The sequence below is a fragment of the Tenrec ecaudatus genome, chromosome 12 (assembly GCF_050624435.1).
Source record: "Tenrec ecaudatus isolate mTenEca1 chromosome 12, mTenEca1.hap1, whole genome shotgun sequence".
NCBI classification, from domain to species: Eukaryota; Metazoa; Chordata; class Mammalia; order Afrosoricida; family Tenrecidae; genus Tenrec; species Tenrec ecaudatus.
In genome coordinates, this window is record NC_134541.1 from 70,854,016 (window position 1) to 70,877,502 (window position 23,487).

Below are 23,487 nucleotides of genomic sequence, written 5' to 3' on the forward strand. Positions count from 1 at the left end.
ACACCTGTATGTTCAGTGAGGGTGTCTCTGAACACTGGCAGGCCCATGGGAGACCAGAGATGGCAGCTGGCAGGTCCATCCTCAAAACAACCATTTCAGTACCAGCCCACTTGAGGCGCCCACGCAAGATCAGCCACAATGCTGGCCCTGGGGGATGGGCGGGAGACTCTGAGGTAAGAAAAAGACAGAGAGGAAGGCGGAGACCTGAATGAAAAGACAGACACAAACTCATCTACCCTAGGCCTCCTGTAACTGGCAAGTCCATATAGATTCAAAAGCACAGCCATTCTCCCTATTCTACAACCACAGACACACTGAGAGCATGCGGTTGTACATGACAGCCACAAAGATGTGCACAGAAGTGGATTCTTTAACACAGCATATCAAAGTCACATGTTTCCCAGGTTGCTGAGGTTTATCATCAAGAGGACTGGATGGGACTCGGAGCCACAGATCCTTAAATACCAGAACTAGGAAAAGGAACAGATGCAGTACAGAATATCCTACGTTTGAGTACCGTGAGGAGCAGACGGCCTCACTCTGGGAGGGTCTGGTCCTTGGCGGAGTAAGACCAGATGAGATTGTCGGGTCTAAGGCCATGTTATACTGCCTGGTCTAGGGCCTTGGTCCCATAGGCCAACTCTTAGAGTGTAACACAGCCACCAGTTTGGACAAAGTAGTTGTCTTTTTCTTTTTTAAATCATTTTATTGGGGACTCCTACGACTCATATCACAATCCATACATACACCCATTGTGTCAAGCACATTTGTACATTTGTTGCCATAACCATTCTCAAAACATTTGCTTTCTACTTGAGCCCTTGGTATCAGCTCTTCATTTTTTTTCCTTCCTCCCCATTCCCCAATCCCTCATGGACCCTTGATAATTCATAAATTATTATTATTTTGTCATATCTTATAATGTCCAATGTCTCCCTTCACCCACTTTTCTGTTATCCATCCCCCAGGGAAGTGGTTATATGTAGATCCTTCTAATTGGTTCCCCCTTTCCAGCCCACCCCACCCAGTATTGCCACTCTCAACATTGGTCCTGAAGGGATCATCTGTCCTGGATTCCCTGTGTTTCCAGTTCCTATCAGTACCAGTGTACATCCTCTGGTCTAGCCAGATTTTTAAGGTAGAATTGGGATCATGATAATGGGGGGAGGAGGAGGAAGAAGTATTTAGGGACTAGAGGAAAGTTGTATGTTTCATCGTTGCTATACTGTACCCTAACTGGCTTGTCTCCTCCCCATGACCGTTCTGTAAGGGGATGTGCCGTTGCCTACAGATGGGTCTTCAGTCCCCAATCTGTACTCCCCCTTATTCACAATGATTTGACTTTTTTGTTCTTTGATGCATGATCCCTGACCCCTGATCCCTTCAGCACCTCATGATCACACAGGCTGGTGTGCTTCTTCTATGTGGGCTTTGTTGCTTCTGAGCTAGATGGCCGCTTGTTTACCTTCAAATCTTTAAGACCCTAGACGCTGTCTTCTGATAGACAGGCACCATCAGCTTTCTTTACCACATTTGTTTATGCACCTGCTCTGTCTTCAACGATCGTGTTGGGAAGGTGAGCATCATGGAATGCCAGTTTACTAGAAAAAACATATTCTTGCATTGAGGGAGTACTTGAGTGGAGGCCAAATGTCCATCTGTGACATTAATACTAAACCTATAAATATATGCACATAGATCTATATCCCCATCCTCATATATAGATATATTTACATATGACACTGCTTTTGAACAAGTCTGCTCTACTCTGCTGGCTGAGAAGAGCGATCAGACTTGAATAGGAGTTCCTGCGGAGCAAGAGTGGTCTATGGCTGTGCTCTGGGCTAGATCCAGCATTAAGCAAGGGGGTGGAGGGTCATGGAAGAGAAGGCAAGACGCACTGGAAAGGAGATTGTTAGCTAAAAGTGAGGATACAAGCTGAATTACTAAGAAATTTCTGAAGCAAAGCCAAGGCACTTTACAATCCATTTCTCAATATTTGTGTCTGCCCTTTCCTGTACCCTCTTAGCACAGCATCAGCTCAAGCTCACAGAATAACTATACTAAGAAGGGGGCTGCAAAGTAAGTCTCTTCCACTGGTGGAACTGATCTGGGGGTTTGTTGGTCAGAATTTTATCCATTTGAGTGGAGGGAGTGGAGGTAGCAGGAAATTCAGCTTTCTCTGCAAATATTTCAGCTTTTCCTGTAGTGTTATTTTTAGCAACTCAGTTGACAGAGGAGGAGTTTGGGTACATTTTTAAAGGGGCCTCTGCCAGACTGGAGATCTCCTCCCACCCTCACCCCACGTGTCATAAAGGAGAGGGGAAAAGCACAGGGCTCAAGGAGCATATTCTGAGTGGGAAACCAGGTTTTTTGGGCACTAGCTAGTCCTGGGCAGTCTAGTTCTTTCTGAGAGGTTTTATTACCATTAAGTCATCTTCATGGCATTATCAGTCACCACCAGCATAATTTTTATCAGTAGTCTGGTCAAGAAGGGTAAATATTTTTTGCACTTCTGCCACAGAGACTGTCACCAGGTACACAGAAATACGTGATCCTTCTCTTTCCCAGTCTCACAGAGCTGATGCTAACTCAAAGCGATCCAACAGGACAGAACAGAGCTGCTGTATACAATTTCTTAGGCTGCACATCTCTATGGGAGCAAACCGCTCATCTTGCTCCAGGGTGAGCCACCAGCCTTTTGGTTAACAGCCTGATGCTGAACCTACTGCATTGCTAAAGTCCGATCCTAATTTTAGAAGTTTTGATAAGACAGGGGACAGAACCCAACACTCACTGACTGAATAGCAGGTATTGTGTGCTGTGCTAGACACTTCATATATGTCAGTTCACTTAATTCTCACCATAATCCTATGACCTAGTCATTTTGTGTTGCATTTTATAAATGAAGAAGGGAAAGAATCTAAAGAGGTTGAATAATTTAACCAAGTTAACATGGTCTTTATATAGAAGAGTCTGGATTAAAACTCAGAGCAGAATAATAACATCTTATTAAAACTGAACAGTGCTTTACAAAGAGCCTTCACACCCTTTATTTAATTATTAATCCTCGAGGATTATGTGAGAAAATATTACTATGTTTATTATTAATATTACTATGTAATATTACACTGGTGGTGTAGTGGTTACAAGTTGGGCTGCGATCCACAGGGTGGGCTGTTCGAAACTACGAGCAGCTCCGTAAGAAAAAGACTGAGATTTCTATTCCTGTAAACAGCTACAGGCTCGGAGTCAGCATTGCCTCAATAGCAACGAGTTTGGGTTGTTTTGGGTGCAAGATCTCTAGTAAAGTGTAGAATTAGGGCTAAAAGCACAGGAGCTCCACTTTTACTTCTCTTTATGTATATTTTCACCACTATACTGTTTTATATAACTCCCAGGCTGCATTTGCACTGAGCTCAAAGTTTAGAATATAGAGGTTAAAAAAAAATTCAACCTCTTTTCCCCTGGCTCTTATAGTCTGATGGAACAACTCCCTGAGTCAAGGCCAGCAGTGGCTAAGCCATACACAGGCCTGCTGGGCCTACATATCCTACGTATAAATATTAGACCAGCACAACTATTTTAGTTACTAGGTAACGACACATTCATCACTCAGCTTTGGCTCACACAAATCTCTGATTTCAATGTTGGTATTAGAGGCTATCAAGTAGTTTCAAAAGTCATGGCAACTGCTTGCACCACAGAATAAAATGCTGTTCTGTCCTGTACTGTCCCTAAGATAGTTTGCATACTAAAAGGGGTTTGTGGTAGTTATATAATCATTTGTCAATTTTAGGGATTAAAAGTGAAGGCGTGGAGTCTAGTCTGCCAATCAGCTGATATCTAATAAGGCCTCTGTGAGACTGGAAACTAGGGTCTCTCTATCTATCATCTATCTACCTATCTATCTATCTATCTATCTATCTATCTATCTATCTATCTATCTATCTATCTATCTATCTTTCTCTCTCTTCCTGGGAACCGGAGGAGCCTCGTGGAGAACTCTGCCAGCACTGAGATGCTTCTATCATCACTGGATCCACAATACTTTGCACCAACTGACCTGTGATCTTTCTGCATTCGGCATCATTGTATGTGTCTCCTGAGTCTGAAGAGGACTTTATAGATTGGTTATGGACATATGGGTTAACATCGGACTTATGGACTTGACCTGGAGTGGACTGAGATGTTTGCTTAATGTAAAATTACTCGTTATATAAAACTCTTTCTTATACATACATGAGAGTCTCCCTGGATTCATTTCTCTAGTCTACCCAGACTAACACAGGGTTTCATCAGTATACTTTTAGCAGTAGATCACCAGGCCTTTCTCTCTAGTCTGTCTTATTGTGGATGCTCCCCTCAGAGTTATTTACCATCATTGCAACATACAGACACCAATGCAGATGGATGGTGGCTGCATATGTGGGGCATTAGCTGGGCATCAAACTTGGCTCTCCTGCATGAAGGAGATCATTTTACCACCATTGAGCTCAGTTTAATGTCTTCTATTTAGTTCCACTTTATAATTTCCTGTATTTAGCTTGCCTAAACATTTCAGTTTTGCTTTTCTGCAAATAGGGGAATCTAAGGGAGAGTTATTTTCTCTGTCTTGGGCCAGAAACTAAGGCGGAGCTGCTAATTTGGTGGCAATAATTAGTACGGACACTTGAAAGGAAGGTAACATTCAGGTCCGGACGCCTTGCCCTACTTGAGGATTCTCCGTTCAGTCCAACTGTCACATACATGTGAGATGATCCACAGCACTAGGCACACCTTAGTCCTTAGTGACATCACTGCTCGTCAACACTTTAAGGGGTCTCGTGCAGCAGATTTACCCAATGCATTGCATCCTTTGAGCTCTTGACAGCTGCTTCCATGAGCATTGATTGTGAATTCAGCAAGATAAAATCATTAACAATTTGATTTTTTTTTCTGGTCAAGTTGTGTAAATTTTGGTTTTCTTTACATTGAGGTGTAATCTATATTGAAGACTGCAACCTTGGATCTTCATCAGCAAAAGCTTTACATCCTCCCCATGAGATTATGTCATCTGCATGAGTTCTGTCTGTGAGTTCTGGGTGGCCCTTGCAGTGAACTATCAAAACTAACAGGAAGAAGGGTGTTGTGGAAGGAACAGTTGGTGTCCTCGTAAGTGAAAAAAAGATGGAAGGTGTAGGTGTGTCTGATCTCTGACTTGGGCAGTTATGGAGACGGATTCTCCTCTCTGTATAGTCAGAGAACATCAGATAGGGCTTCTGTGCTGTTTTTTACAGGCACTAAGGGCCTACCACGTATAATATTAAAAACAGAAAACCAAAAACCAATACAGATCAGTCATATGACTGGCAATGGTGTTGTCAAAGATCATCTATTGAGTTTTCATCATATCGCATTGTGTGAGGGCACTGGGTGTTAGTATGAAAAGACCTCTTGCCCTCAGACTTCAAAAGGAAGGAGACATTGACAGAATTATCCCAGTGGGTTGTCACCTAATGTATAACTAATATAGGATCTGGAGGGCAGCTGATCTCCAAATAACACACCCTCAAGAACACCATTCAACATAAAAGACATTGGGTCCTTATATAAGTATTTGGTCATTTGTCTTTAAATAAAAAAGATATTTGAAATCTATGTAAAAATGTTACTAATTCTAACCAGGTAGCCCTTGTCTCTAAACTTTGATAGTGACACTTGTTTTATTTGACTCTTAATTTTGTTGTCAGACCAAAGGCCTGAAAATTGAAGGATTATGAACTGTGAACTTTTTTGATTCTGCAGATTAGGTAGAGCATTAGCAGTTTAATGAGGTAAGTACTTAGAGTTATTTGGGTTGATATGCCTGTGTTATTTTTGCTTTGCCTGCTGTGGGATTGTGTGTTGGAGGGGGTAAGGGTGGGGAGTGCTGGAACATGAGCTATTTTGGGATTGAGTTTTTAGTGGAAATGATTGTATTGTTAAGAGAGAAGTCACCTTAGGTAAAAACCACACAGTCCTTTGACCCTGAGGCCTTAATATATTTCAATAGTCTTTTTACAGGTGTCTATTGTTTTTATATATCAAGCAGACAGAGTCAAAGAACTGTACTCTAGATATAGTTTATGTAATAGATGTTTATGAGAAGTGATAGTATATAAAGCTTGGTTGTTGAAAAAGAGATAACATGTCTATTTCACTGGGAATAAGGTGATGTAATTATGCTAAATTTTGTGACAAATTTGTGATAATATGTGGGGCTACAGATATTTTTTCTTTTTTTTTTCACATATAACTTTTATTTTATTTAACTCAAGTACACTTGAGTAGTTGGCTCCTTGTTCCCAGGACCCAGCTATAGTACCATACAATGCCAAACAAACAGTATTCCCGTTGACTATTCTGCTTAGAGAGCACTTAAGCTTTGGCGGCTGACTTGTAATGGGTGAGCGTACGGGCAGAAGGGTCAGTGGCATTGATCCACTTAGGCATCCAGTAATGGGTCAGCCAGCCAGCCCGACCAGGGTAGTGGCGTTCAAAGATCTGGCGGTAGCAGTAAGCTTCTTTCGTTTTGGGAGTGTGGAAGGGAACCTTCTCCGAGGCAGTTGCCATCATTGTGTCATCAACCTGATGTTCAACAAAGTCCTGTAAAATCTTAAACCACGAATTCTTCACCAAGGTGATCTCGTCGCTGAAAGCTTCTTTCGGTCGCCAAAGAATCTCTTTAGGTAACAGGTTAGGGTCCTCAAAGGCCTCTCGCAAGAGATGTTTCTCTGTCTCATGCTTGGGCATCCTCATTTCGGGTGGGAGAGACAAGCAGTAGGAAGAGAATCGGTGATCCAGGAATGGGACTCTCAGTTCAAGGCCATGGGCAGCAGTAGTTCGATCTGCACGGAGAACATCAAATAAGTAGAGTTCTTTCAGGAGCCACTCACTCTCTTTCTCAGTTTCTCAGCAGACGGAGCCTTGTGAAAATATATGTAACCTTGTGTAAGTTCATCTGAATCTTCTCCAGAGAAGATCACTACGCTATCTGTGTTCTTCCGGATGTATTTGGAAATTAAATACATACCCACGGAAGCACCAATTGTTGTAATGTCATAAGTTTCCAAGGAAAATATGACTTCATCCAGGGCCTGAATTCCTTCCTCAGAATTAAAGAGGACCTCATGGTGCTCACTTCCAATGTGATTTGCTACTTTTCTGGCAGCCTGTAAATCAGGACCGTCCTCCATCCCAACAGCAAACGTCTGGAAGGGATACTGAACGTGGGCCTCTTTAAGCTGCTTCATCAGGGTGGCAGCGAAGAGGCTGGAATCCAAACACCCTGATAAAAGACATCCTATCCTCTGTCCGTCATCAAACGCTTCTTCACAGCATTGTTAGAGGATCCCGATGTTGTTCTTGACAGTCTCTATCTCAAAACCTGGGAATAGTTTCTCCACATTGTCCTACATGGAGTGCTGAGGCACATCCCGACAATGATGGAATTTGACCATTTCCACAGACACGACTTTGCCACTGGGCTTTAGGTCCAGAGTTTCATAGTGTCCCGGAAGAAAAAGCTCCACTTTTAAAAAGGGCGTCACGGCATGCTGCAAGTTAACAAGGCCTTTAGCTTCTGAACACACAGCCAAGAATCCATCTTCAGTCATGGCTTTAAACAAAGGTCTGGCTCCATAGGTATCTCTGTCCAGGAACAACTTCTTATTGGCAGTATCCAGTAAAATGAACGCAAACACCCCACCCAGCGGAGAGGCGGTTTGCTCAATTCCGCCTTTGTCATAAAGATGAAGGATGATCTCACCGTCCACTTTGGTCTGATAATCAAATCCAAAGTGGTGACGCAGCTTCTCGTGGTTGTAGATTTCACCATTGTAACAGAGCCACGAGTACGGAAATGTCTTCAGTCGAATTGGCTGCATTCCAAACAGTGGATCAACCACCTCCAACCGATGAAATCCAAAGCAACAGTTGGTGTGTCCATTGACGTTCTCAAAGTGAAAGGCACCTGGACCTGTGTGTTCAGTCTTTATGGCGCTCAGACACTAAACAGAGAGGCCCTCGTCACTGCCAAAGAGGGCCCAAAGGCCGCACACGGTGGGGTGGAGTCACGCGCTCTCTCTTTGCTCGGAGGGAGGCGTTGCGCAGAGCACACACTGCTGGTTAGGCAGCTTGCTGATGCCTTGTCTGTCCTTGCTGATGCAGTCCGTCTGGAGAGTCAACCTGGATTGTTCTGCCTCCTGCGGAGCGAGCGGGATGTGGCGTGGGTGGGGCTACAGATCTTAATGAAACCATTGTGGCAAGCATTATTGGTTACCGACTCAATGCTTATGGATTTCCTCCTTTTCCTTGCAATGTTGTGGATACAGTCATGAGGTCAGATAGTGGATGACAATCTATCTACAAGTTTACCGCTTTCCTACAGACAGTTGGTCACAAGACCCAAGCATGGCCAGTGACGTACAAGCAGATTTCTAACGGCAAATCTTCTGGGAAAGCATTTGCTTTACAGATAGAAAGGTAACTGACACCACCATGCTCTTTTCTTCCCCTTTGTTTTGAATGCAGACCTGAGGTTGGGTGCTTCATTAGCCATTTTTCAAAAACACTTGTATTGTGATAAAACACATACAAGAAAAAGTTTGCAATCTTAACCATTTTGTACATGTACAATTCAGTGCATTGATTATATTCATAATGTTGTATAATCATCATTGCTATCTATTTCCAGTTTTTAACCACCTGAACAGACTCAGCACCCTTTTGTGACTCATGGGACATACAACATTTTCTGCCTCAGGGCTCTGATGGGCGTCTCCTATCCCACATTAGTGTGTGCTGCCATCTGATGGGAGCCAACTCCAGCTCTAGAGACCTATTGGTAATAGGTGCCCACTAAATTTATTAAATTCTATTTAATGAAAAACATTTTCCGTTTCATCCAAAATTCCTTACATTACTGGAAACACATGGATTCAACAATGACAACAAAATTCAAAACAAAAAATAATTGGGTCTTCAGAGGCTCTACCAGAAGGACTTAACATAGAGGCACTGCTGAATGAACTGAGTCCCTCCTCAAAGCTGCCTGCAATCTTGGACTGAGGACTGGGGTACGTGTTTGGGAGAAGAACCAGACAGTAGCTGTCCCAGGGCTGTGGAAGTGGTGGGTGTCCAATGGAAAGGGACTCAGAATCACCATATATTATGCGTCCTTTGCAATGATATGACAGGTTTTGATCTGTTGGGTAGGGATCTGCTCTTGAGAGAATTGATCCAGGAAGTTTCCCCTGGCACCAATCCCCATGCTTAGGGTAAACAGATCAAAATGCGCAGGGCAACAACTCATGGGTTGGAAATGGGCTCGCGTAGACTCCTCATGCTGATGGTGTCCGAAGTGCTGTGCCATTGAAAACATTGTTGATGTCATCAGTGCAATCGCCTCATACCCCCAGGGGAATGATTGACAGTGTTTTACTTTTTGGTTTCTATGGGGTTTTGTTTTCCTGCCTTTTCTTTGTTTGCTTTGGTTTTTGATTTTTTGGTTTACTTGTGTACCGGTTAGTTTGTTGCTGTTGTTGGTGTAGTTGTTCTTATGGGGTTTTGATTTTGTCATAATGTGACTGAAAAAGTAAACCTGAATCATGCATATCCTGTGAATCAGCAGATGAATTCTGGGCTCTCACTTAATTCTATCCCCAATCCAAGAAAAATTAGTTCTGATAACATGGCTCTGCTTGAAACTGACCTTCATGAAAAGATCACTGAAGGTAAGAGTGTTACAGCAAAGTGTGGTGAAGAAAACAGATGGTGCCCAGCTATCAATTGGAATAGTATCTGAGGTCTTACAGGCTTGAATTAAAACAGGCAACCATCGAAGTGAGGAATCAACTACATGCACATGGAAGAAGCACACCAAAGATGACAAAATCAAAATATGACAAAGGGAAAAGTATCAGAGTTTAAATTGTAAACAACAAATTTGTAGAAGACTATGGAGGACAATGGGAGCCCAAAATCAATCTGCAGAATATCTAGTCAGATTAAGATGCTGGCAGATCCCATCTAGACAAAGGTGAGGGTCTTAAACAGCGTTACTATCAGATAGAGATCATTATAAACTTGATTTTACTGGATTGAACTTGATAATTAGTCAGTTGACCTCCCTCTTGACCCAACCTGAATTTGTTCTAAGCAAAAGTATTTCTTGCTTTTTCCATGACACAAATGTCTTCCCTGACTTTTAACATACGGATGTGGTCTTTTCTTTCTCACTCTTTATATTTTTAATCTTTACATTATTATTATTTTATCCTTACCACTTTATTTTGCTGTTGTTTTTTATTGTTTCTGTTGGGTTTCCCAGTTTGTGAGGCGCAGATGGAGTAGATGCATACAGATAATAACTGATACAAGGGCTTATAAGGAATTTAGAGGTAGGGGATGGTAGCTGGAAGGGTGAGGGGATTTGGGGAACAAACAATGAATGCAGGAGGGGGAAGGGAGCATTAGAACTGATTGTGATTATACAACTCATTTTAAAAGTGATTTAATCATGGAAGAATATGACATGTACCCCCACTATCATGACCTCAATTCTACCTTACAAATCAGATTAGACCAGAACATGCAGATTACTACAGATAAGAGCCCAAAACACAGGGAATCCAGGATAGATAAATCCCTCAGGGCCAAAAATGAGAATAGAGATACCAGGAGGATTAGGGGAGGGTGGGGAGAGAATGGAGGAATCAATCACAAGGATCAGCATATAACCCCCTCCCAGGGGGACGAACAGTGGAAAAGTGGGTGAAGGGTGACAGAGGACGATGTAAGATATGGAAATAATAATCTATAATTTATCAAGCATTCATTAAGGAGGGCGGGCAGGAGTGGGAGGGGGAAAAGGAGGAGCTGATATCAAGGGCTCAAGTAGAAAGAAAATGCTTTGAAAATGATGATGGCCGCATATGTGCAAATGTGCTTGACACATGGATGAATGTATGGCTAAATTATAAAACAAGAATATGACATGTGAATACTATATCAAGAAAGCCATGAAAAAAGAAATTAAACTTGACCAATGGTTATCATAGATGAAGGGGAAGAAGTTGTTGTGTAGGGGCATTGAGTTTATGTCAATGGTGGCAGAATAATTTGGAAAAGGATATCAATAGTGGCTGTATAGTATAATGAGTATAGTCAATGGCACTGAACTATGCAAGTAGAAGTTGTGGAGAATGTTCTGTTGTATTTTTGTCACAATTAGAAAAAGAAATAATTACATGAATAGCAGTGATTAGAAGGAAGAAGAAAATGTACTAGAACTGAATATGATGATAATTGTACAACTCTTATCGATAGGATTAAATTGGTGAATTGTAAGACACATGGATAAAGTGCTAATAAAACTGCTTTTTTTAAAAAATTGAGACTTGAAAGGTTTAAGCCACCTCTGTTGTGCCTGCCTGCGAAACATTAGATAATTACTAATAAACTTTGACCTATAGGCTTTGTTTACTCTAATTATCTCATGCAAGTGAACTCAGACAATATCTGTCCTTTTGTGTCTGACTTTTTTCGCTTGGCATAATGTTTTCAAAGTTCTTGTTAAAGCATGCATAACAACTTCATCCTTATTGTAGCTGAGTAATATTTCATCTTGCTTATACACTTAACTGTGGATGGACACTTGGATTGTTTCCACCCTTTGGCTATTGTGAATTATGCTGCTGTGAATACGGGATACATCTTTAAATTTGAGTTCTCCTATCAAGGAGTAGAATTTATGGATCATATTGCAATGCTATTTTTTATAGTAACTTTTTAAAAACATTTTATTAGGGACTCATACAACTCTTATCACAATCCATACATACATCAATTGTATAAAGCACATCTGTACATTCATTGTCCTAATCATTTTCAAAGCATTTGCTCTCCAATTAAACCCTTTGCATCAAGTCCTCTTTTTTCCCCTATCTCCCCGCTCCCCCATCCCTCATGAGCCCTTGATAATTTATAAATTATTATTTTCTCATATCTTGCCCTATCTGGTGTCTCCCTTCACCCCCCTTTTCTGTTGTCCGTCCCCCAGGGAGGAGGTCACATGTAGATCCTTGTAATCGGTTCCCTCTTTCCAACCCACTCACCATCTACCCTCCCAGTATCTCCCCTCACACTCCTGGTCCTGAAGGTATCATCGCCCTGGATTCCCTGTGCCTCCAGCTCCTATCTGCACCAGTGTACAACCTCTGCTCTATCCAGACTTGCAAGGTAGAATTCAGATCATGGTGGTGGGGGTGGAGGAAGCATTTAGGAACTGGAGGAAAGCTGTATTCTTCATCGGTGCTACATCGCACCCTGACTGACTCATCTCCTCCTCTAGATCCCTCTGTGAGGGGATCTCCAGTAGCCGACAAATGGGCTTTGGGTCTCCACTCTGCACTTCCTCCTTCATTCACTGTGGTAAGATTTTTTTTTTTTATGATGATGCCTTATAATTGATCCCTTCGACACCTCGTGATCGCACAGTGCTTCTTCCATGTGGGCTTTGTTGCGTCTGAGCTAGATGGCCGCTTGTTTACCTTCAAGCCTTTAAGACCCCAGACACTATCTCTTTTGATAGCCGGGCACCATCAGCTTTCTTCACCACATTTGCTTATGCACCCGTTTGTCCTCAGCTATCGTATCATGGAGGTGTGTACTCAATTATATGATTTTTTTTTGTTCTTTGATGCCTGATTACTGATTCCTTCAGAACCACGTGATCACACAGGCTGGTGTGCTTTTCCATGTGGGCTTGGTTGCTTCTGAGCTAGATGGCCGCTTGTTTATCTTCAAGCCTTTAAGACCCCAGATGCAATGCTATTTTTAACTTATTGGTGAACTGCCAAACCATTTTCCACAAAGATTGCACTATCCCATGAGCAATGCATGAGGGTGTCAATTTTTTCACATTCTCACCAACACATTGTTTTCTTTTTAAAAACATGGATAAAATATTTGACATCATCAGTATGACAATATCCCCCAATCGATCTTCAGATTCAACATAATCTCTGACAAAATCTCAGATACTTTGTTACAGTAATCGAAAAACTGATTCTATAATTCATAAGGGAATGTAAGAGATGAAGAATAGCCAAAAATAATGCTGAAAAAGAAGAAAAAATTGGAGCACTCACATTCCTTTTCATAGTTTAGCACATGGCTACAATAATCGAGAGTGGGGCAGTGCATTTTTTTCATGTGTCAGCCATATTTTTTACCACGAAGCAATAAGTCATTCTATGGGGGGAAAACATAAACAAACAATGTCTTTAAATTACTAGTGAAGAGATCACTATAATATGGGAAATATTCAACTGCATCATATTAATGCTTCAAAAAATGAGGACAATGTGTGCAAGTTGTTCTCTGTGATTCTTTGATGACTGAGGTAGTTAGTATATTGTGCCAACTTGACCAATAAATACACGTGGGGTTTATTGAAGGGCAGAGGGATAAATGGCTCGGTGAGCCTCGCCTTTCAGAATTCTCAGGTCTCTTGCTTTCTGATGGTCGGACCAGGATGCAGCTGCCTTAGCCAGTTCCCTGCTTTAGCTGGCAAGGCTCACTTCCTGCAAGACATTCCCAAGGAGAAGCCCCATGGACCAACTCTGATGCAGCCCTGGGTACGGGAGCAGCCTTGTGGAGACCCCTGCCAGCGCTGAGGTGCTTGCACATTCACTGACTCGGCTTTCCTCTTGCAGTCGGTGTCATAGTGTGTGTTTTGTGAGATGGAGGAGAACTTTGTGGATTGTTGTTGGAGATATGGGTTAATGTTGGACTTGTGGGTTTGGGCAGCACTGGATTGGGATGGTTTCTTGATGTGCACGTACCCTTTACATAAAACTCTCTCTTATACACATGAGTTTCTGTGGATTTGTTTCTCTAAAGCACCCAGACTGACACAATGACCAAAACAACAATGAAAAAGTCAAACCCATCATCATCAAGTCATAGCAACACTGTATAGGACAGAGTAGAACTGCTCCATTGGAAATGGATTGCCTTATATTTCTCCACTGGAACAGCTGCTTAACTGTCCACAGCTTAACCCACTGTGCCACCAGGGCTCCTTTTTTTCTTTGTTGACAGACCCTGAAAATTCTAAATAGGAATATCTAGTACTCCAGACATAAGTTTATGCAGTCTTTTTCAACCTTGACAGTCTAATTGATTCTCCTAGGTTGACTCTGCTGAATTGGAGGAATCAATGTAGAATTCTAAGTGATTGTTTCGGCTTCTAAAGTCGCACTGAAAGCCTTTGTCTCCTGGTATCTCTCAGAATTTCTATCACATTTATCTCTCCCGGTTGTTCCAGGTCTTATGAGTGGGTTTTCTATAGTTAGAATGACTGGTAATTAGGGAAAATTCTCTTGAGAGAGAAGAAAACCTAGAGCTAGATGAGGATTGCATGAGTTTTTATCTCCAGCTGATATATTTTGGATTTTAAAAAGGTGATAGATAGGTAGATATTATAGGTAGAACAAAAATCTCCAAACCCACTGCCATCAAATCAACTCTAACTCATATTGTTATTGTTGTTAGGAGCCGCTGAGTTGGTTCGGACCCATAGTAAAACCTAATGGCAATAGAGCCAACACTGCCTTATGCCATCCTCACAATTGTTCTTATGTTTGATCTCATTGTTGCAACCCCTATGCCAATCCAACTAGTTGAGGGTCTTCTTTCTTTCACTGCCTTTCTACTTTCCCAAATATGACATCCGTCTCCAGGGATGGCTTTTTCATGACAACATGTCCAAAGTACTTGAGATGAAGTCTCACCAGCCTTGCCTCCAAGGAGCACTCAGACTGTACTTCTTCCAAGACAGAATTGTTTATTCTTTTGGCAGTTTCTGGTACTTTCAATATTCCTCACCAGCACTGTAATTCAAATGAATCGATTCTTCTCCCATCTTCCTTATTGAATGTCCAATTCTCACATGCATGTGAGGTGATCGAACATACCAAGGCTGGGTCAGGTGCACTATAATCATCAGCAAGGATGGGACTTTCAGCAGATTTACCTAATGCAATGTTATTTTAACTGCTGACGGTTACTTCCATGAACATTGATTGTGGATCCACAAAAGATGAAGTCCTTGACAACTCAAGGATTTCCTCCATTTATCATGATGCTCATTGGTCCAGTGCTGAGGATTTTGGTCTTCTTGACATTGGGTTGTAATCCAGACTGCAGGCTGCAATCCTTGAGCTTCCACAGCAAGTTTCAAGTCTTCATTTTCCATAAGCAAGTTTGTGGCATCTGCATATCAAGTTGATAATAAGTCTTCCTCCAATCCTGATGGCCCATTCTTCTTCAGATAATCCAGCTTCTGTGATTATTGAATGGTGACAGGATACAACCCTGACACACACCATTCTTGATTGTAAACCATTAGCATTCCCTTGTTCTGTTACCACAGCTGCCTCTGGACCCATGTACAAGATGCCCATGAACCCAATGGAGCCCTTTATTACCAAGTTGTTATGATCCACATAGTCAAATGCCTTAGCATAGTCAATAAAACACAAGTAAATGTCTTTCTGGCATTCTCTGCTTTCAGCGAAAACATTAGTAATGAGATCTTGTGTTCCACATCCTCTCCCAAACCCAGCCTAGATCTCTGGCAGCTCCCAGGCAATGTACTGTTGTAACTGTTATTGGATGATCTTCAGCAAAATTTTCTTTACATGTGATATTAATGGTGTTGGGTCATTTTTCTTTGGAATGGGTACAAATATGAATCTCTTCCAGTTAGTAGGCCAAGTAGCTATCCTCTAAATTTCCTGACATAGAAGAATTAAGTGTTTCTTGTGCTTCATCAAATATTAAAACAGTTCAATTGGTGTACCACCCATTCTTGGAATCTCGTTTTTGGCTAATGCGTTCAGTGCACTTTTAATTTCTTCCTTCAGCTCTGTTGGTTCTTGCTCAGATGCTGCCTCCTGAAATGGTGGGATGTAGACTAGTTCATTCTGGTACACTGACTCTGTGCGTTCTTTCCATCTTTTTTTGTGCTTCCTGCATCATTCAATATTTTGCCCACAGAATCTCAAGGTTTCTCTTTGTGTTCTTTCAGTTTAAGATATGAACATTTTCTTCCCTTTTGATTTCAAACTGTGGGGCTGCACACATTTCATTATAATATTTTGCTTTGTCTTCTGGAACTACCCTTTAAATTTTTTTTATTTAGCTCTTTGATTTCATCATTTCGTCCATTTGCCTTAGCTACTCTATGATTAATAACAAGTTTCAGAGTATCTTCTGATACCCATTTTGAGCTTTTCTTTTTTTTCCGGTTTTCTTTTTTTCATGTCCTATTGCTTTCTTCGTGAATGATGCTCTTGATGTCCTTGTGTTAGTCTGGGTTCTTTAGAGAAACAAATCCAAAGAAACTCATGTATAAGAGAGAGTTTTATATGAAAGGTAAGTGCACATCAGGAAAATATACCAACCCAGTGCTGTCCAAGACCACAAGTCCAACATTAACCCATGTCCAACACCAATCCACAAATTCCTCCTCCATCTCACAAAAACACACTATGGCACCAACTGCAGGAGGAAAGCCGAATCAGTAAACGTGTAAGCATCTCAGCACTGGCAGGGGTCTCCACACAGCTGCTCCAGCACCCAAGGCTGCATCGGGGTAGGTCCATGGGGCTTCTCCTCAGTAATGTCTTGCAGGAAGTCAGCCTTGCCAGTTGAAGCAGGGAACTGTCTAAGGCAGCTGCACCCTGGTCCAACCATCACAAAGCAAGAGACCCGAAAAATCAGAAGGGGAGGCTGACCAAGCCATTTATCTCTACGTCATTCAATTAACCCCACATGTGTTCACTGGCCAGGTTGGCATAATAAACGAACTCAGTCCTTTCATGGTTCATCAGGTCTTGTGTCATTAGTGTTCAATGTGTCAAATCTGTTCTTGAGATGTTCTTGAAATTCAGGTGAGATAGACTCAAGGTCATATCTTGACTCTTGTGGACTTATTTTACTTTTCTTCAGCTTCAACCTGAACTTACACATGAGCAATTGATGGTCTCTTCACAGTTGGTCCCATGACCCACATCTGATTTTAGCTGCTGATATTGAGCTTCTCCATCATCTCTTTCTACAGATGTAGTAAATTTGGTTTCTGTGAATTCATTCTGGAGAAGTCCATGTGTATAGTCACCGTTTGTGTTGTTGAAAACAGGTATTTTCTATGAACACGTCATTTGTCTTGTAAAATTCTATCATGTAATCTCTGGCTTCATTTCTATAATCAAGACAACTATTATTGGAACTCATAGCAACTCTATGTAGATTTCCAAGGCTATAAATCTTCGTATCAGCAGATAGCTTCATCATTCTCTCTTGTAGCTGATAGTGGATTTGGACAGTCAACCTGTGGTTAGTAATCCAATGCTTACTTGAAAGCACTCCTTATAAAAGGCAGTGACCCGTTTGTCTTCACCTGATCATTAGTTTGGCCTAGGACAGAAGTTATTAATAAATGAGTGTACTCAAAGGAATTGTGATGTCAGAACACCTAACGAAAGGAGGAGCTTTTCATTATTTTTTAATAAAAATAAAATCCTCTAAGGTTAACATTGGAAGGAGATAAGTTAAAGGCATTTATCTAGAGGCCCTAGTTTACACAACCTTTAGAACTTCATCAAGGGATGGAACCTCTACTCCAGCACTCCTGAAGACAGTGGTTAATAGTCCATATGTAAGGGCAAATCTAATTATTCTTAACCTCTGTAGGATGAATTAGATACCTTTAGAACAAAGAATTTCTATGAGCTTTGGCCAATATAGGTGTATATCTTTTGAAATGGGAATTAGTTTTAAACATTGGATGGAATGGTGTCTACCTATAAGCACTTAAAAACGAATAGATACACAAAAAGGCTTTTAATTTTGCCCCAAATTAAAATGGAGTTTCCTTACTCTGTAAGATCTCAGATAATTTTCCTGGGTGCACTTTTTGGGCTAAATATGTACTATGAGCATTTTATTGTGTGCCCCTGGCTCTGTATTAAGAGCATTGATATATGTTTTTTTGATTATAGACCACATATCGGTCCCTACATCCCACTGGGGGGTTCGGGAACCACCAAATTATCCATACTATAATTGACTCAGGAGCCCTGGTATTATGAGTTGAGCTGCTAACCACAAGGTCAGCAGTTTGAAACCACCAGCTTCTCTGTAGGAGAAAGGCAGGCTTTCTACTCCTCTAAACAGTTACAGTCTCAGAAACCCATAAGGGAAATTCTAACCTGTTCTATTGTGCAACTGTGAGTCAATATCTACTCAATGACAGTGATTTTCTGAGTTTTTTTTAATACTGCTGACCTTGAAGTTAGCAGCCCACCATACAACTCTAACACCACAGACTGGGTCAACTTGGAACCTCTCTGTGGGGGGGTCTAGCCTCAGTTAGGCATTTTCATGGTGTAGGAAAGAAAACCACTGATAGTAGCAAACCTACAAAATAGAGAGATCATTCTTCTCCAAGTATTCGTATACCAAAATTCACATAAGGACTATGAACAGCCCTTCGCAGGTATACGCTCACCACTGCTGACTGGGGACTCCAACAGCACATGGACGGGGGAGGAGTGGACCAACCTAAATAAGAGATGTTGGTAGACATATGCATGCTCACATCAATGTCTAATGAGGTAGAATAATTACAGAGTAAATAGTTGTGGTTGGTTATCTCTAAATTTCTCTAGCACTTTGTGTGTATCTTATTAGCAGTTATTACACTGACAGTGGTTTAAATCTTTTCTTCCTCAATAGGTTGCCAATGTGTGTACAACCAGGATTTGGATTTTCATTTTTATATCCCCAGCATGTAGCATGGTGTTGGACATATAGCCATAGTTCAGTATATATTTATCGAATGAATATTATACAATGCTTTGCTTAAACACAAGCATTCTCTAGGTGTATGGCATGTACCACAATCATAAACCGTACCTCTGAGATACCATTGTAAGTACCTTGTTGTTGACATATACCTCACTTAAAGCTAAACAGAGTTTGAATCCATGAAAACTCATCTATGCTACTTATACACTTTTCACATTACTAGGTGTAGAGGTGGATTAGGGAATTTACTAACGCTGAGGGTGTAGATTTTAGGCAGCATCTGGTCTTGTGAAGAGGAAAGATCATGGAGATTATGGAAGAACCTCTCCATGACAGAACACAATACATTCTTCCATCCAATTAGACATTCAAGTATTCCTGGGTTTAAGTCCAGTGCCTAGTCAGAGTCCTAGGGGAAACTTGGGGACATATTCAGAGCAGAATTAGAAGAGTGACAAGGTGACTAGTTGGGGAAAAATGATATATGTGAAAAGCCTAAAGAAACTGGCATGACTCAAGTTGGAGAAGAGAAGGTTGAGAGGAAACAAAGTAAATTTCTCTAAGACAGAAAAACTCTCTTGCTGGGGGGTGGTGACCAGCTGTCCCTCTTTGCCTCTGCCTGTAGATTAAGGGAACTGGGCTAAGACCAAAGCCTGTAGGGCTAAGATTAGAGAGAAGGAAGAACTTGGCAGTGAGAGTGGATAAGCCAGGATGTTGTACAACCTCTTTTTAGAGACAATTTTTATAGACAGTTTGGGGACAGAGGAGACTCCCACACTCCTTGTCTGGGCCCAGTGGACACCTTCTTGGGGATAAGCTGGAAACCTGGTTATTTATGGGGTGGGAGAAGCCCTGTGCTCCTTCCTTAGCCTGATCATTCTAAGTGTCCTCAATTTCCTGTTGAAAGTTAAATTACCAAATTTTGGAGCTGGCAAGGTGGTACCTCCCCCAAGTCCCCACACACTGCACCAGTATTCCTGGGCTGGGTAATAATGCCTGTCATTTCCTCTCCTCAGGGAGTGGGGCTGCAACCGCCCTGACAGCCCCAAGGGATTGAAGGCAACTAAAAATAGTGCATTAAATATAATCTGTTGAGAAGCACATTTGCATTGCTTCCCTTTCTCCCTCTCCTTTCTCTTCTCTCCTCTTGGTAGGCCGGGTCTGGGTCTAGCGCTGGGCACTGGAAACCCTGTTCTGAGCTCCAGAAGCGCTCATTTTGTTGCAGTAGGAATTCCTAACCAAGAAGTCTAAGCGAATGGAATCTATGAGGATCTTGAGAGGTGTTCCTGCTACTTCTCCCCCATTTTTCATTGGGCCTGCTGAGTCTGGCAGGGACAGAAAATGCAGGGAGCAAATCTGGATGTGGGGGAATAAAAAACCCAACTCACTGCCATGGAGGCCATTTCAACTCAGAGGGTGACAGTACTGAAAAAGAGAATCCGCCAGGGCTTTGTTCTCCCATCAGCCACTTTTGTCTGCTACACAATCTCTCTGAGGTTAAATATTAATTAAGAGCAGAATGACAGTGAGAGTGGAGCAGTGTCACTTTCTGTCCCAACACAAATGCAAATTTCCTTCCTGATATAAAGTGATTTTGAAGTGGGATTGGCAGCCCAGAGAAAATAGCTGAGGAGGGGGAATGAGAGGAGTGGAGAAGACAGGGGAGGGGAGGGAAGGCGGGGGAGGGAGGAGGAGCTTCATTAGCATTATTTCTAAAAATGAAACAAGAAGTATTGCTGCTGGGATCTAAGGGGGAAGAAGAGATTCACCAGGTTACAGAGGACGTGGTCACAATATACCTCTAGGCTCAGTGTATCTTTAATAATATTGACCCAAGAAGCTCAGAAGAACTGACTCTCCCTACATCCCCAAGGTTGCTGTTGTGGTTAGGTGCCATCCATTCTCTTCTGACTCATCGCAACCCTATGTAAAACAGAACAAGACACTCCCCAGTCCTGCGTCAGCTTCACAATTGGTCTTATGTTCACAGCCACTATGTCATTCCATCTTGTCCAGGGTCTTGCTCTTTTTCCCTCCCCTCTACTTTAGCAAGCATGATGTCATTCTCCAGGAACTACCCTTTCTGACAACATGTCTAAAGTATGGGAGATGAAGTCTTGCCATCCTGGCCTCTAATGAACTCTACTGCTTCCAGCACAGATTGGTTGGTTCCTTTGACAGTTCATGGCTTTCTATATTCTTCAATAGCACCATAATTCTTATGCATCAATTTTTCTTTGGTCTTCCTTATTCATTGTCCAGCTTTCACACACATATGAACACATGAGGCAATTAAAACACCATAGTTTTGCACACTGTAGTCCTCAAAGTAACATCCTAGCTTTTCAACATTTTAAAGAGGTCTTGTTCAGCAGATTTATGCAGTGCAATGTATCATTTGATCTCCTGACATAAATCATAGATGTGTGAAAGGATTTGGGTCTTGCACTTCATTCTAGCCCTAATCTCAATACAATTAGTTTTTATGACATAGTTTCTGTTTGTTGCTTGCACTCATGGAGAGATCGCTGAAGATATGGGCTATAGTAAAGTATGGTGAAGAAAGCAGATGGTGCCAGCCTATCAGAAAGCAGTGTCTGAGGTCTTAAAGGCTTGTCTTTAAACAGGCAGCCATCTAAGTGAGGCACCAACTAGGTCCACATCGGAGAAGCCCACCAGCCTGTGTGATCCAAGTATTATAAACAATGAAATTCAAATACAAAGGGAAGAAGGACATCAGAGGCTAAATACTGAACACTCAGTGTACAGAAGGCTATGGATGACAGTAGAAGCCCCAATCCATTTGCCGGGACCACACATGGTTTCAACTTCCAGTGAATCCCCGCTGACTGTAGTTGAGGAATGTGAATAACCATGTTATGAGATAGAGAGCATTATAAAGTGATTATGACAGATGTAGTTATGTTAAAATGTAATATCTTATCATTTGGTCTCCTTTCTGACTAATTTTAAAGTTGTTTCAGTTTTAAAAAAAGAAAGTGATGGCTAAGGATGTACAACAGAGCAGCAAGGGAAGCAAAGCAATGAAGTCTCCCGGTAATATAAAAAATAGTCTTTGGTGCCAGAGACAACACCTCATCAGACTTAACTGGAAAACAATCCTAAAGCTCAACAAACAGACCTAGAACCATTTATAGGTTTTTCTTTTTTGTCCTTGGTTTGTTGTTGTTATTTTGTTTCCTTTTCTTTTATTGTTTAGTTTTGTTCTGTCTTGTTTTTGTGTTTATTATGGTCTCTGCATGTGTATCTAGATAAGATAGGTGGGATAAACAATCCAGAGGAGAAAACAACGGGACCGACGGTTCTGAGGGGGAAAGGGGAGGACAGGGGAAAGGAACAGCGTGTCAACCAACCCAGGGACAAGGGAGCAATAAGTGATCTAAAATCAATGGCAAGAAGGGTGTAGGAGGCCTGCTGAGGCTTTATCGAGGGCAATGTAGCAGAGAGGAATTACTGAAACCCAAATGAATGCTGAACATGATAGTGGGACAAGAGGAAAGTAAAAGGAAATAGAGGAAAGAACTAGGAGGCAAAGGACATTTATAGAGGTCTAAATATAGGCATGAACATACATTTTTATATAATGATAGGGAAATAGATCTGTGTATACATATTTATATGTTAAGGTAACAGATGGACATTGGGTCTCTACTCAAGTACTCAATGCAAGAACACTTTGTTCTAATAACTCACCATTCTGTGATGGCTGCTGAAGACAAAATGGGTGCATAAGCAAATGTGGTGAAGAAAACTGATGGTGCCCAGCTGTCAAAAGATATAGTGTCTGGGGTCTTAAAGGTTTGAAGATAAACAAGCGACCATTTAGCTGAGAAGCAACAAAGCCCACATGGAAGAAGCACACCAGCCTGTGTGATCACGAGGTGTCAATGGGATTAGGTATCAGGCATCAAAGACCCAGTACAAAAATTCATATCAATGTGAATGAGGGGGAAGGTTGAGTGGAGACATAAAATCCATCTGTAGATAATTGGACATTCCCTTACAGAAGGGTCACAAGGAAGAGATGAGCCAGTCAGGGTGCAGTTTACCACCGATGAAACTTATAACTTTCCTCTAGTTCTTTAATACTTCCTCCCCCAACTATCATGATCCCAATTCTACCTTTCTTTTTTATTTTTCTCCTTGGAATTCTTCATTTTCATTAAGGTTTTCACAAAAAATACAAAGTTCAAATGTCATTGTCTACGCCCACCACAAAACAGAATCAAATGAGCGATTAGCACACACAGATCTTTCTTTACATTTTCAGAAAATATAAATAACAACGTTCAAGATTTTTATAATCTTTTTCTCGCAGGGTGTGTGTGACTGTCTTTTTAAGGTTTAGCCCCTTCGTTAATGAGGGTTTGAACATAACCCGCCTTCAGACTACTCTGCCCATAAGAAGGGCAGGCCACGGTGCATACATTCCTGCGGTGGCACGCACATCAGGCACACACCTGATGATCCGTCAAACATCCTCCAAGTAGTTGTCAGTCTCATGACTGTTCTTTCTGCTGCCGAGGAAAAGCAGGAGGGGGGATATTCCCAGCCGCATTCCACCTC

At 41.7% G+C, this 23,487-nt stretch overlaps 1 pseudogene; it reads right to left on the minus strand.

Annotated features, from left to right (window-relative positions):
* Positions 1 to 6,399: 6,399 nt before the first annotated feature.
* Positions 6,400 to 8,084, minus strand: LOC142422714 (asparagine synthetase [glutamine-hydrolyzing] pseudogene; annotated as a pseudogene).
* Positions 8,085 to 23,487: the final 15,403 nt, after the last annotated feature.